At 42.0% G+C, this 15,312-nt stretch overlaps 1 protein-coding gene across 15 annotated transcripts in view; it reads left to right on the forward strand.

Moving 5' to 3' along the window:
- The window catches only part of mef2d (myocyte enhancer factor 2d), a 130,497-nt gene that overhangs the window by 31,840 nt on the left and 83,345 nt on the right, over positions 1-15,312 (forward strand). Inside the window, exon 1 of one of the 15 annotated variants that reach the window (XM_084727492.1) lies at positions 1,062-1,278. The exons of the other annotated variants lie outside the window; for them this stretch is intronic. The gene's annotated coding sequence lies outside the window, so the exon portion shown is untranslated. Of the gene's footprint in view, positions 1-1,061; positions 1,279-15,312 lie in introns of those variants that run through there. 15 annotated transcript variants of the gene reach the window in all.

Consider the following 15,312-nt stretch of genomic DNA (forward strand, 5'->3'; position numbering starts at 1 on the left):
TCCTGATCCAAATGGAGGATGTACACACACACGTGCACGAGGGGACAGATCGGTGTGCAACGATGATCTGACACACTCTGCTAGGCAGCTAGTGACGCCCTCTCTCGCTCTCTCACACACACACACACACACACACACACACACACAGTTGTGCAAGCTTCAGCTGCTCATCGTGTACACACTACATTTTTTTTACTGTCTCCAAATGGATCCAATATAGTTTTAGGTTTTTATATTTTTCCCACTAATCCATACCAAAATTGTAAAGAAAAATGTCGATCAGAGTTTGCCAAAGCCCAAGATGACATCCTCAGATGTCTTGTTTTTACCAATGTTTACTGTCAGAGAGGAGTAAAGAAACAAAAAAAAATATCAACACGCAAGAACCTTGAACCAGAGTTTTGCCTTAAAAAATTACCAAACGAAATTCATCAATTATAAAAATAATTGGGGCTTAATTTAATAGTGGACAACTAATCGATTATGAGTCTCATAACAGCTTCACTTTGACGACTGTCTGCTGACAGATGTTTTACTTGATAAGAAACAAAAAGACACCAGTGGACGCAGCTGGCTGTGATTTTAAAGCTGAAACGATGAGTAGATTAGTCAGTTAATCAATACTTTAAAATGTAATGTTTCCCTTTTTTGTACTGTTGATGAGACAAGACGCCACCTTGCTCTGCTTTTAAGGACATTTTGATTTATAGATTAGGTTATATGATTCATTTATTAATCAATGATGGCAGCTATTGTTTGTTGTGTCCCTAACGTGTACGTGATTCGTATGAAATGGACCGAAACGTGCAGAAATGTTCCTTTAAAGAGCCGAACGGCACCTCAATCGCCAGCAGAGACACTGATGAATTGGTGGCAGTTGCTGAAGGCATATTAGGGCAAAGGGTGACCTGGGAGGGGTTTCTGGGCGAGGAGGGGTGAGATGAGTGTACGTGGGGGGGGTGGAGGGGGGATGACAAGAAGCAGCAACAGCAGAGGAGGAGGAAGGGGGTGGGGGGCCTGCCGGGGGTGTCCAGTGAGAAGGGTAATTTGGGGCGTCCAGAGTGAGGCGTTCCACCAGCAGTTGTCACTTGAGCAGTCGATGGCACATGTGCTGCTCTGAGCTGGAGCCTCTTCCTCTCCAGGACTGTACCCCTCTGAGATCTTTGACTTGGACTATCTCGTACTTGGAGCTCTTTTTAAAATTAACTGGCCTCAATCCAGAATCTGTTTGTGTCAGAGCACTTCCATACCGCCTTTTGGCATCTTTAATCTTTGACGGTAAGAGCGACCAATCCAGCTCTAAGTGTGTGTGTGTGTGTGTGTGTGTGTGTGTGTGTGTGTTTCCTCTGCTGTAATTGGTTTGAATTGACATGAGCGGCACTTCTCTTAAAACCATAATTACTTGCAGGGAAAATGTCATTTTTGATGGCTGTTTTTAAGTGTTCGCATCACTTCTCCTCTGGCTAAAACTAACATTTTTCAACTTTCACATGGTTGGTTTAAGCAGAAGTGCAAGAGACGGTTTTCAGAAGTGTTCTGAGCTCCCTAATCAGTCCAGGAAGCCGGCGGCGGCGGCAGTGGCGGGGTGCGCTGCTGGCGCCTCTGAGGACTTTACAAGGTAGATAGCGAGGAGTGCGAGGTGACTTACTGTGTGGCCTGTTCTCCATCATCAGCCGCCGAGCTGACACCTTCCTCAGCCCCCCGAAATCTGCTGAGAGAGGATCGGGAGCGGAGGGGGGTCTGTTGTGAAGATTTATGGCTGATAGCTTGTGTTGTCGCGCGGCTCATAACATCACACCTGTTCTTTTTCTTTCTTGAATTGAAAGCTTACGCGGCCATTTATGTGTGGAGTGAGTTTCACGATCCTTGTGCCCTTGACACCTGTTTAAATCGTGTTGTGTATTTCAAAATTACACACAAATATAAAGCTTTGAAGCATAATGAGGGTTTCTTTGACCTTGCTGTTTGTTCTGCTTATATGTTGTTTTTTTCAGAGCCAAGTCAGTCAAGCAGACGGTAAATAACAGGAAGTTGTTTATCCACGTTCAGTAGCCTGGAGGTGTTGTTTCAGAGCTCAGGAGATAACAGCTTTATCTTTATTTTCTTACATAAAAAATGGTCTGACTGCCTCTATAACCAGTCTCCAAACTGTAAAGGATCACTAGGATATGTGAGAAATAGATGAATCTTCAAGTGGCACAATGCTGTTGGCTGCATTTAATTTTGAGATGATGACAAAATGAGTTTTCCTGAGGCGAGTTAATCACTCAGCGCGTTTATAATATTGTTATACGCGCCTGTTTCTACAAGTTTATTGACTTGCCTCGCTGCCTGCCTCATTTTAACCGCTCAGCAGAGGAAGAGCGCGTGGACTCGCGGGGCTCCGAGCAGCTGCTCGACACTTGTTTTGAAGGGTTATCTTGACAACAAAGCCGCCCTGGCTCGATCTCCCGTGGCCAGATTGAAAGATGCCTCTCTGAGCCGAGGGACCTCGTGCTTCGAAATGACCGCACGTATAAACAGTCGTGACAGAGTCGGTTCATTCCGCATCCCAGCAAACGACCTGTTTTCTTCAGGGAGAGTTAATCTGCTGAAAGGATTGCAGTTCACTTCTCAGCGCCAGACTCTCCGCCGAGTGTTTATTATTATTGAGTGCCTTCAGCATACTTGAGAGTGCCCACATTTTGCAGCTAATGACGGATAAATCTCACAAAACAGTTTGTGGTGAGCGCTTTAAATAGACAGGTATTATCGTGCCTAAAACAACAGCATTCCTCCTCCCACTCACCTGCATTCATGAAAATAAACCTGATAGTGCTTGTGATAAACGGCTATATTTACTGTGAGTGTCAGTCTGCCGTCTTGATCTCACCTGACTGGCTCTTGTGCGAGGCCTCCTTGATGAGAACGTGTTCGACTGGTGATGGCAAACCCTCGAACGCATGCCGACTCCGGCGTGCACGCCCTCTGTCCCCAGGTGTCACATTGATGTCATCAATGTTTTGTCTAGAGGGCATTTTTCTCTTGTCACAGACCTTTTGTTGTTGCACGACGGAGGATTTCAGACGATGGGAAAACCTGTGACGGAGGAGGGAGGAAACCTGTAAACAGTCTTACAAAGCTCACTTAACATGTCAAGACGTGGATTTCAAAATATTTGTGTGTGTTTGTCTAGACTGACAAGATAGTTTTAGATTGTAAATGATCTGGTCTGTAAAACAAACAAGGACTTTCCATTAAAATAAAGACTGTTGAATTAAATTAATATAATTTATAGTGATCAGATAACACTGTTACACTTGGAGCCAACTCAATGACACGGTGGTAGAGCTGATAGCTGATTAGTCAGTTAATTTATTAGTTTTGGACTACAACTAAGGATTATTTTCAGTTTTAATTTATTGGTTTGTTATCATTTTGTCATCTAATCATTTTGTCTAGTTAATGTCAGATAATGGTGATGAAGGCTCGCCACAGTTTCCGTTGCCGGAGGGAGCGTCCTCCAACTAACAACGCAAAGACATTCAATTTACAATTTACAAAACAGAGAAAAACAGTAGACTCTCATGTTTGAGAAGCTGCAACCAAAGACAGATTGCTTCAGAAGTGGGTTAAACTATTATTAGCAATGATCAGAATTGTTGCAGTGTACTTTTCTGTCAATTAATTGACAGATTATTTGAACACTAGATTGGCAGACTGACAGAAAACCCATGGATGACAGGTTTTTATTTCAACTCTTGGAGAATTTAAAGACGTTATTTTGGCCTCTGGGAACTTGAGGGAAAACGAGTCTCTTGACTAAATTTAATTTCATTGATTTCATTAATCAGAAAAATAAATGGTCACAAGTTGCAGCTCAACAATGAGACACAACCAGCAGCTGTTGCTGGGATTGAACCTGTGGCCTTTTACAGGACAGTCTGTCAAAACACAAGGCTGCCTTCAAGCACCAACAGCTGTACATTTACATCTCAAGTGGCATTTTTGTCCCTTTTCTGTCTTACTTTTGCTCGTTTCTGCTCCATATTTCACTCCTCCACAATGAGCTCTAGTGCTTAAAATATCAGTGAATCCACCAAAAAAAAATTAACAATTTTTAAATAACAATTTTGATAATCATTCAAATTATTTATCAAGTAGAAATACCAAACATTGATTAGTTCCAGCATTTTAAATGTGAGGATTTGATGCTTCTTTCTGTTTTATATCGCTGTAAATTGCAAATCTTTGAGTTTTGGACTGTTGGTTGGACAAAACAGGACATTTTGAAGTTTTCATCTTGGACTCTGAGAACTTGTCATGGACATTTTTTCACTATTTTATCACATTTTATTAACAAAACGACTGAATAATCAAAACAGTGATAGATTAATCTGCAATGCCAATCTCTGCGAGTGCTCTGATAGATTTTATTACACTGTGCTGAAATGAACGGCTACCTAGAAGATGGGCATTTTTGATGTTTAATACACTAAATAATGAATCAAAAACTAATCCATGGATAATTGATAATTAATAAATTATTAAATTAACAATTGTTAACTTTCAGTTAATTAGTTTGAGTATTTTTTTTTTTAGAAATATTCCCTGATTCCACCTTCCTTAAAGTGAATATTTTCTGGTTTCTGAACTCATTTAAGAGAATTAACTAAATACTCTGGATGTTGTGGGCAAAACTAGACATTTGAGGAGGTCATTCTGGGCTTTGGGGAACACTAATTGACATTTCATGGGCCAAACAATGAATTGATTAATAGATAAATTATCAGATTGATCAACAAGTGAAATAATAGTCAGTTGCAGGCCTTATGAGCTCATCTGGCACATTCCTCTTTATTTTATTGCAGTACCGGTAGTTTTTTCTTCTTTTTCAGGATGGGTTTCCCTCATTTAAATCAGGTCATGAACTCTTGGCAGGTAAATCACTCCGCTGCCAACAATAACTTGTAAACAAAAGAAATCCTTTCCTAACTGTGAGATCTCTGCCTCTGGTTGTTCCACCGGACCAGCCAATCATCTCACACCTTTCAGGGATGGGTGTGCCTCTTGAGTGTGTTAAGTGCGTTTACTTTTTTGGCAGTGATGTAACCCGACAGGTCAAACCACATAGTCCACGCTGCCGGTGATGCGGTGACAGGGGAAGGTCTCTGCATCAACAACTAACCACACTGAAAGTATTGTGAGACCTGCCAACAAGTCCTCTCTGCTCCACATGCTCTCTGAGCTGCTGGACAAAAGACATCTTTGTGTGTCTCTGTGTACTCACATGTACATGCATGGGTGTATTATGGGTATTATCAGGGTCTTTTTGCTGTATTCGTGCCAGAGGCTATGAGCACAAACAGTAGATCAGTGACAGTTAGGGCGCCCTGTGTTAAACGCGTGGGTGTGTGTTTTTCTTTGTGTGTGTGTTTGTTTTTATGTATGTGTTTGAGTGTGTGTGTACGTGCTCGGGTAGACTGCGGTATTGACAGCGGACCGGCAACGTGGGCGTGATTCACGAGCTGAGAGGCACAGATCTCTTCGCCGCCCCTCCCATCCCATCCCATCCCCCAAAGCACCACCACCACCACCACCTCAGAAGTGCTGCCCTTGCACTGCATCTCTCTCCCCCACCTCTCCAAAGACTCACCCATGATTGGTTAAGAGGAGGAGGGGGGAAGGGGAGATCATATTCCACTGCCAGGGTTGGCAGTGCACACTCACAGGCACAATCACAGTCACAAGCCAGGCTTCAGATACGAGGCCAGCAGCCCCTTCTCCTTCCCCTCCTCCACTATTTGTCACAATGCTCCCCCTTCACTCCACCTGCTGACGCCTCCACCACAAAATCCGCCGTAGGGTTTTGTTGGGTAAATCGAAGATGCGTGCTGGGCGACTGAAGCCTGAGTGTGGCGGGAGCCGTGTCCAATGGTTGCCCGGGAACATGCGGCAACAGGCTGTAAATATCACACAGCTGGTGCTGGCAGAACACCCTCAAGGTTGGGCCGCAAACCGAGCCTCGCTGGGTCAGATGAGGGAATTCAGCGGCCCAGTTAGACGCCAGCCCCCCCCCCCCCCCAGTCCTCCTACCTCGACCCCATCAGCCATTCTGACTGTGCCCCAATGAGGAACAAGCCCGTTCTTCCCCCCTCCCCTCTCAAACCTGATTCATGCTCACAGTGTGTCTTGATGCTGGCGAGCTTCATATGAACCTTGGCATTAATGCCTTCATGATGACAGTGACCCTGCGTGCAGATATTTGCAGCTTAAAGGGCTGCTCCAGCACTTTAGTGGCACTTTGATGAAGTTCGGAGGCACAGAAGAGACAGAATAAGAATGGTTGAAGTCATAATAGCAGAGGCTGATAGTGAGGGTGGCGATTAGGGTTGGGTCTTGAGATGAGGTGCCAATATGGCACCGGCTCCTATATGACTGGTTATCTACCAGATCAAATCACAATGCAGATTATGGTGCCTCATTTTGGTGCCACATACTTGAGCTGTTGATTGAAATAGTTACCCTCTGGTTTGGATAATGCTCAATTTTAAGTGCTTCTTCTTTTTTTTAAGTATCAGTTTTGGCAGCATTTAGGCACCGGTATCAGGGAAAAACTTAATGATAACCAACCTTTACTGGCAATAAGATGATTTTAGACCATGATTTTAGACTGTTTTTCAGGCAGTTTGGAAAAAGTGCAGTATTTAATTGTCTTGCTTACTTCTGTTTCCAAATAACATAATCCAAATAACCAAATAACATTAACATAATCTGACATAATCTGGATCTTCCTTGGGTGATGTGTTGTAAACATTGTTATTGAGTTGTGAGTACTTGAAAAGTGTAATAGTGTGTTTATGATTATGTTATCTGTTGGGTTCTGCTTACAACTTCAAATGAAATTCAGGTTCTAACCATTAAAACCTGATATTGTGTTTTAATGTAATTTCATGGGCTATTTCCAGTGTGGCTAAAGTCTACAGAGCATTTTGAAGTTGTAAAAAAAGATAGTAAGTTAGATTATGGATCGTGATTCAGATGAAATGGATAGTGATATTATTATCTGGCCGGATCACCCACCTCTTGTGGCGATATCCTGATTTTTTTTAGAGTTTTGCTTGGAAAATAATCATTTCTCAATTATTCTAAATTGTAAAATACGTTAATTTTCTGACAACTAACCAATTGAATAGCTAATTGTTTTAGCTCTACCGTATGCTGCACATGAGACTAAGATGTAGGTGTGTAAATTTCAGGTTCTTGAACTTGTCATTGTTACTGGAGCTCACATTCATGATGATCACTTGTTCCTCTTCACTCATGCGCTGCTATCTTTGCTCACAGAAGCCTCAGCTTGTGACTGTTCGGCGCGTCACAGCGTCAAACACCTGCTGATTTGATTTCATGTGATTCCCAGTTGTGTGGAGCGTCTGACGGCATCATTTGTCATCTCATGTTTCTACCATCGCGTCAGTCTGCTTCAAGTGAACACTGAGTGATGAATGAATATTGGTGAAATATTGATCCGGCCCGATTTCAAACTGAGGGACGGATCAGTCATTTTGATAGCCCGCTGCAGAGGTCACGGCTCCAGCAGGAATGTGCAGGCAGGTCGCCCTCTTCTTGAAACCTGATGCCCTGAAGTCCTCTGCAGATCCTGGAGTGCCTCCTGTGATATTATTCCAGCGTGGCCTGCCCCCTGATATGATCATTTTTTCATATATTAACACAATTTGTAAAGACATCATGATACACAACCTCTGCTGTTTGCTGGACACTTTGACTCAGCATGTCTTAGAGTATCATGTATATTTTTAGGAGTGACTCATGGTGCAACAACAGCAGCAAGTTTCCTTGGACTCCTCTTCTTTTCTAAGCATCATTTCTTATTTAACTGACTCTTTTTGCTTTTAGTAAAACAGGCGTGTAAGAGCAATCATTTGCCTTCAAGAGGCCAGACAAAATAAAATTTAACAGTGAGATGGCGAGAAAGTGACTTTCAGGAGACACATGATTTATAATATCTTACTAAAATTATGCAGATAAAACATGATTCAAAGTGGACACAGCAGAGATTTTGTTTCAGTTGTACATGATTTAAAACATATAAGCATTTAAAGAGTTTCTGTGCATTTCAACAGCTTAAATTTCAGACACTTTAAAACATTTTGATAAAACGGTACAAAGATTTTAGCAATGTCAGAATCAGGAAGCTTGGTTTTAAACAGCATAAGGGTGCAGGAGTTAAATGTGTTAGTGCAGAGTGGGTCTGTGTTAGTTTGTTTTGTAGTGGTTTCGTGACCATTAGAGAAACTCCCGCTCACTGTTTCGCTTTCTGCTAATGTATTTATTAAATATCGATGTTTCGGTCTGAACGACCATCATCAGGTTTAGACTGAAACGTCGATATTTAATAAATGTATCAGCAGTAATAGTGTGCGGGGGTTCCTCTAAGGGTCTTTGAGTTGAATCTTCCTCCTACGCACGGCGTGCAGAGATCTTTTTTCAGTAGTTAATTTTGTGATCAATACAAATTTTCCCCCAAAACACGTTAAAGCGGGACTGACATTAATGCAACTTTATAAAAGTTAAAATATTTGTTTTATGCAGTGATTTTTAAGACCTGTCAAATCTTATTTAAGACATTTTAAGACATCCAATTGGATTTTAGACTTTTTAAGTCTTTAGTGAGCTGTTATTTGTATGAACCTTAATTTATTGGCAGGAGCTTGGAAAAAATCAGTATTCACTCAAACCCGCCTAAAATGCCAACTGTCACACTAACATAAGTAAACAATGACCAGTAATTTATATTATAAGCGTTTTGATTTGAACTGAAATGCTGCCTACTGGAATTGAATTGTTACACTATACTTTACACTTGAGTAGTAAATTTTCTTCTTCTCTTTATTAATCAGTTTTTTGGTCCATAAAATACCAGAAAATGGGGAAAATGGTTGATCATTGTTTCCCAAAGCCCAATGTGACGTCCTCAAATGTCTTGCTTTGTCCACAACCCAAAGATATTCAGTTTACTTTCACATTAAAGAAGCAGAGAATTTGGACACTTTTTTCTTAAATAATGACTTAAATGATTATAAAAATACTTGTCGATTAATTTAATAGTTAAGAACTAATGAAGTAATTGTCTAATCGTTGCCACTCTTAATTATGTAGATGTTGTTTGAGACAGTTCCCATGACCTCTGCAGCATTTCCCCCCCAGCTCAGACCATGTTGTAATAATCACAGTTTGGGCTGGTGTGGACGGTGCAGCGGGGTTCTGCAGTGGAGCCGGTTGCGGTCAGCCTCGGCAGATGTTGGTGCTGAGTGGGAAAAGTAATGGATTTCTCAGCAGTCCTCTGGCGGGGCGCCAGCAGCCCGAGAACCATCTTCAGCACTCCTCCCCCTCTTAACTATGAGCCCCCTACCGCTGACTGTTATCTCTCTGCTCCAGGCTGCTCTGCTGCCACTTAACACACCAGGGCAGTAAAGGATGGACATGCAAGAAGACACACACACACACACACACACACACAAACGCATAAACAGATAATACACGCTCATGCCTGACCAATATATTGATGCGACAATGTTGTATTAGAGATTTATCACGTGGACACACCGATAACGCTCCTCTAAAAATGACTGAAAATGATTTTAGCCCAATGACTGACTTTCTGCCCAAGACCAGAGGTTTTCAAACGATGAGGTGGCCGTTCCCTCTCCGGGGGGATGCAGGAGAGTGCGCTGCTTCTCCGAGTCATAACTAGAATTGCAACAATTAGTCGATTAGTACATTAACTGATCGAAAGAAAATCAGTTGCCAACTTGTTTTTCAGTCATTTCTCAAGCAAAAACGTTGAACATTTGCTGGCTCCGGCTTCACAGATGCAACTTTTCTGCATTTCTTTGTCATTTATGATGGTAATTTTGTCCACAACCCAAATATGTTCAATTTACTGTCAAAGAGGAGTAAAGAAACCCGAAAATGGTCACATTTAAGAAGCTGGGTTTTGTTTTTGTTTCTTAAAAAAGTAGCTGATTAATCAATTATCAAAACAGTTGGTGATTGTTTTAATAGTTGCAGCTCTGAATAAACTAACGATGGATCATTACAAATATGCTGTGTTTTATAAGTAGCAAGTAGTGGAACTGAAAAAGAGAAATCGTGTACAGAAGCTAAAAATTTTGATGCACTAAGATGCATGGATAATCACATCATAGCCCTCTGCATTGGAATCACAGTTGAATCGATTTGTGACGTACCAAAAGATTCACTCTAATCTGAACGCACACGTCCACGGATCTGCTTAGAAATCATCGAGAAGAGACTCTCTCTCTCTTTTAACTCCAGAACTTGCTTAAGTTGTCTTCAGTATCAAAGTAATCCAGTGATGCTTGCCTGTACGTCCATGTGTGCACTGCAAACAGGAGCTGCTGATAGCAAAGTCTGCATACTTTTAATGGTGCCAATTTTAATGATATTGCAATTATTTTGACAGATCTCACATTTCCTTTATCAGAACATTGCAGCTTCTGTGTTTTAGATATTGCACTTCGCCATGTTTTGATTTTGATAATATTTTATTAACTGTGCAGCCTTATTGACAATATGTTTCTAATTTTAGTCTATTTCCAATTTGGTTATGCTCTAATTATCATTTGAGTCTGACCCAAATATTACACTGTATGAGGCAGGTCTTAGTGTGCACACACACACACACACACACACACACACGCACACAGCACAGCAGCATCGTCATCTGATTACATCACATCTTTTCATGTAAACGCCAACAGAATGCCGTGTGGGCTCAAATCACGTCTAACCCAAACAAACCAGTCTCCTTCTGCATTTCGTGGCATGTAAGTGGTTTGTTTTCTGTGTCATGACTCAGTCACAGGCCTGCGCTCCCTCCCTGCAGGTCCTGACACATTCAGCCTGTGGCAGAAACATCGGTGGCGATGTATCAGTAATATCGAGGGCAGCGTTAGCCTAGAGGACAGCGAGTCAGGTTGTCAGGAGGAAGGTCACCGGTTCACAAACCCTCGACCGGCTGGGAAAATCTGGGTGACGTGCCCTTTAGCAAGTCACTTAACCCCTGATTGCCCAAGGGAAGCTTCTTATTGTCCAAGTGTGTAATACTGTGGTAAAACTCGGAAGCCTCGGCTGAAACTGAAGCTTAAATGTGAAGCACGTTGATGCTGAAAAAGACTATGTCAACTTTATCTTCATGAATAAACGTCAAAATCATAATATTGCCCTCGCAGCTTGTGGCTTTCCACCCACATCGCTGGAATAGAAGATTGAAGCTTTGAAATGCTTAACGTCCGCAGCAGCAGATGTCAGGGATAATGATGCGATGCAACATTTTCTAACTGTTCTTTTACGGACTAATCTTTGTTGCAGGCTGCCCCGAGGTTATGACCCAGGGTGGCCTCACTAAAGCTTAGCGGACACATACATTCACACAGTGACAGTGTTTCTCTTTCTTTTTATACCATTTCTAATGGTCAGATTCTGTTCATGCTGGTTTAATGCTGTTATCCCTTTTAGATGATCTTTATAAAACAATATATAGGCCGATGATTATTCTGTCATTTCCTTCCCGATTCTGATACCTGAACTTTGTGTATCAGCTGGTATCAAGTACTGATCCAATATTGGTGCGTTAAAATATATATTGTTTTTTAAAAGCTGCAGGTTTAAATGATAATGGTTTGTGTCTTAATCAGGCCGACATGGAATTTTACCTCCGTGGGCAACGGGCAACTCTTACTGTTGAGCTCTGCAGCTGAATACTCCTACTGACAATAGGATTGTTGTTGTTGTTGTTCGGCCTGGTTCAGTTAAACCATGTAAAACATATACAAATAAATACAGAATACAAATTATTGTCATAGAACATGACTTCACCATCCTGGGAAAAATGGCACGTGGGATGCTGCTGGGAAGTAGCAGGGTCCATTTTGGGGTTAATAAATTATGTTATTGGGTTGATGTGTAAGACTCGCATATTTGCCAATAGTGTTACCAGCAAATTAGGCAGTATTGGAGGCATTTTTAGATACTGGTGTCAGCATCTGAACAAATTTATTTACAGTACTCTTTCATATCTGTAGTGAATTAGTATGCGTCAGACTTTTTTTGTTTCAAACTGGCAGTGTCCAGGTAACCAAACACAATAGGGTTGCAGACTTTGCATATTTTCCCTAACTCACAGTAAGACAGTAACAATCAACAATATTGGAGTGATGTAAAATACTAGCAGTTTTGTTTTTTAATACCTTGATACAAATGAGCATGAAAACATCTCACATTAGTGGGGAAAGAAGCATTACAGAGCTTTATTGAGAATGAGTTGGCCAGTTTATCCAAAGGAATTAAAAAAAATAATAATAATATATTAATAGTCTGGCTGTAAAATTCTTGCTTGCAAACTGCAGGAGTCGAGTGGATGTAGCAGCTGTACTTGAAACATTTAAGGGCAATTTCCTCAAAAGCTTTGAATTCCTTTACCCTGGTGTGTGCTTTTATGTCTGTACTCACTGAGTCCAACTGTTAGAAAGTGTAAAAGAAGAGCCTGTCATTGGCCCCTTGTGAAATAAACCATCTAAACGTTCTTAGGCGTTCCCCAGGGTTCTAATCTGGGTCTGCTGTAGATTCCTAATTATCAGCGTTAATCTTTTCATTGTCCAGAGCCTCTCTGTCGCTCTCGCCTGCTCAGCGAGGCAGCAGACACACTCCAGGCCCTCTGCTTCCCGTGTGAGAGCAGAGATTCTGCCTGACATCAGACATGGGAAGCGAGCTCCGGCAGCATGAAGGGTAAAAGGTCGAGACTTGACCACCCCGGGCAGATAAAGCAGCCTTTTCATGTGTGATCAGCCCACAGCCTAAAGACAAATCCCTCAGTGCGCTGCCTTTGAACTTCACCGCAACTGGAGCGAGTCCCCCACTCGCTTGGCGGCTAACGAAGCCCGTGAGAGAGCATGAACACACACCTCTTTATTATTTAGCTAAATTATGTTACCAACACCTCTACTGTGTGTAATTTGAAGCTGAATGAAAAGAATGAATGTGCAACATATTAGGAACACCTACTCTTTTCAAGAAGTACTCTAATGAGGTGATCCAGGTAGAATTCATTATGCTTTACTGATCTCTCTTATTAAATCTGGGCCAGTCAAAAGAGAGCAGATGAAGATAAAGAGAAGCAGAGGACTTTAGAACACGGATTTTAGAAAATTATTGTGCTGAAGGGGTTGGAACTAAATATTAGAAAGATGTTGCCAATAGTTTGTACATTCAGTTCCTGCAGCTCACTGTAGATTTTCCATGTAGAAAAAGGCTCTGGCAGCCTCCAGTTCTTCATCAAGCCTTTTTACAAAACAATTATGACACTCATTACACCCTCTTTCTTCAACCCCCCCCAATCTCTCCCATCAGTGCATAATTCATAAGCAACTCATCGCCAAAGCAAAGCCAATTGCATCCACTCTAAATGAGCGTGCAGCGCGGCGCCCACAGCAGCACAAAAGGAATGTCAGTCTCATGACAGACTATTTCACATTCTTTGTTTCATAAGAATGGATGTAAATAGAGGGCGTTCTTCCTCTGCAGCTCTCCCAGGTAGAGGGAATGCAAACAATGCTGGAGAGCTGGTGTGGTGTCTGTACTCGCGGCTTTTCCAGATGCTTCAGCTCTGTAATGCTGCCACTTGGCTCCCACTGTCGTGTGTGTGTGTGTGTGTGTGTGTGTGTGTGTGTGTGTGTGTGTGTGTGCGCTCACTGTACTGTGTGTACACAGTCTGTATGTATATATAGAGCGCTATTTTTAAAGCTGATCCACAAATAGTAGAAACGGGGCCTAAAACGGTCCTCGCCTCTGTTGCCATTCCTGGGCTGCTGCCGCCTTCTCATTCATTCATGAGTTTGCATGAATTTGCAGAAACACTCTGGGCTTTCTCTCTCTCTCTCTTTGCCCTTTTGAAATGCGAAATTTATAATGTACCCATCCTCTGTTTCTGATCAGGCATCGTAGCGTATCACAGACCACCCTTATTTCATGGTTAGTTAGACGCACGGCCGAATTAGACACACATTTTTACACTCTTCATCTTTCTCTGTCGCATGAAATTAGGTCAGCGTTCAGCTTAGGTAATAAGGCATAATGTTATTACCGGACACAAAGCGGCATAGGACAGCTTGCCGTTGAATGCTGAGTGTCATCAGTGGGATTCTGCCCACTCATTCCTGCTTTGTGGACACGTCATGGTCAAGGTGATGTTAGAGCTGCAACAGTTAATTAATAAACGATAAGGTTCCAGCTTCTTAAATGTGAGGATTTGCTGCTTTTCTTTGTCATTTATAATGACAGTAAATGAAGAGTCTTTGGGGTTTGCATTGTTTTTTGGTCAAAAGAAGCAATTTTAAGACATCACTTTGGGCTTTTAACAGTTTTTAGACATTTTATAGACTAAACAATAATCAACTAATTATGAAAACAATCAGCAGATTAATGGATAATGGAAATAATCAGTAGTTGCAGCCCAGTCTGAAAAATTATGATGCAGAAAGTGTGGAAAATTTGTTTTTCAGTCCCACCATGTGTTGAAGTATTTGGAGTAGCGCTCCAGCTAAAGATTATTTTCATTGTTGATTGTTGATTAGTTTTGGTCTTTAAAATGTCAATGATCAGTGTTTCCTAAAACTCAAGATGACGTCCTCAGATGTCTGGATTTGTCCACAACCCAAAGAGATTCTGTTACTGTCAGAGAGGAGTAAAGAAACCAGAAAATGATCACATTTAACAAGCTGGAATCAGAGAATTAATCGATTAGCAAAATAGTTGGTGATTAATTTAATCGGTGACAGCTAATTGATTATCACAGCTCTAAATTGGAGAATAATGTGCAGTAGAATGTGGAATAATTTCCATCCGTGTAGCGTTAACTGTCACATCACCTCGCTCACTGTCAGCGCACGTTGCGTTAAACACAGACTAAACCTGTGTCCTGTCAAGAAATTAGCGCAGCACAGGATGACGTTTGGAAATAAAAAGCATGTAGGATCCGCAGACTCCTCTCTGCTCTGCCTTCGATTGGGGAATCACAGTCGGCGTGTCAGGCGGCTCCGACCGGGCAGCCGGTTGCCGCGGGCGACCAGCAGATCAGTGATGTGGCGGTGATGCCTCTAATGAAGCTGACACAGCACAGCCTCCCTCCTCGCGGGCCCCTGAGGGCCTCCTGCTCTGCATAGAGCACCACAAACACTCTCACCCCCCCCACGCCTTCATGTTTCAGCCCAATGTGCTTCTGATTTGATGGCA

Source organism: Lutjanus erythropterus, chromosome 9, assembly GCF_056507025.1.
Source record: "Lutjanus erythropterus isolate fLutEry1 chromosome 9, fLutEry1.hap2, whole genome shotgun sequence".
Classification (NCBI taxonomy): Eukaryota; Metazoa; Chordata; class Actinopteri; order Lutjaniformes; family Lutjanidae; genus Lutjanus; species Lutjanus erythropterus.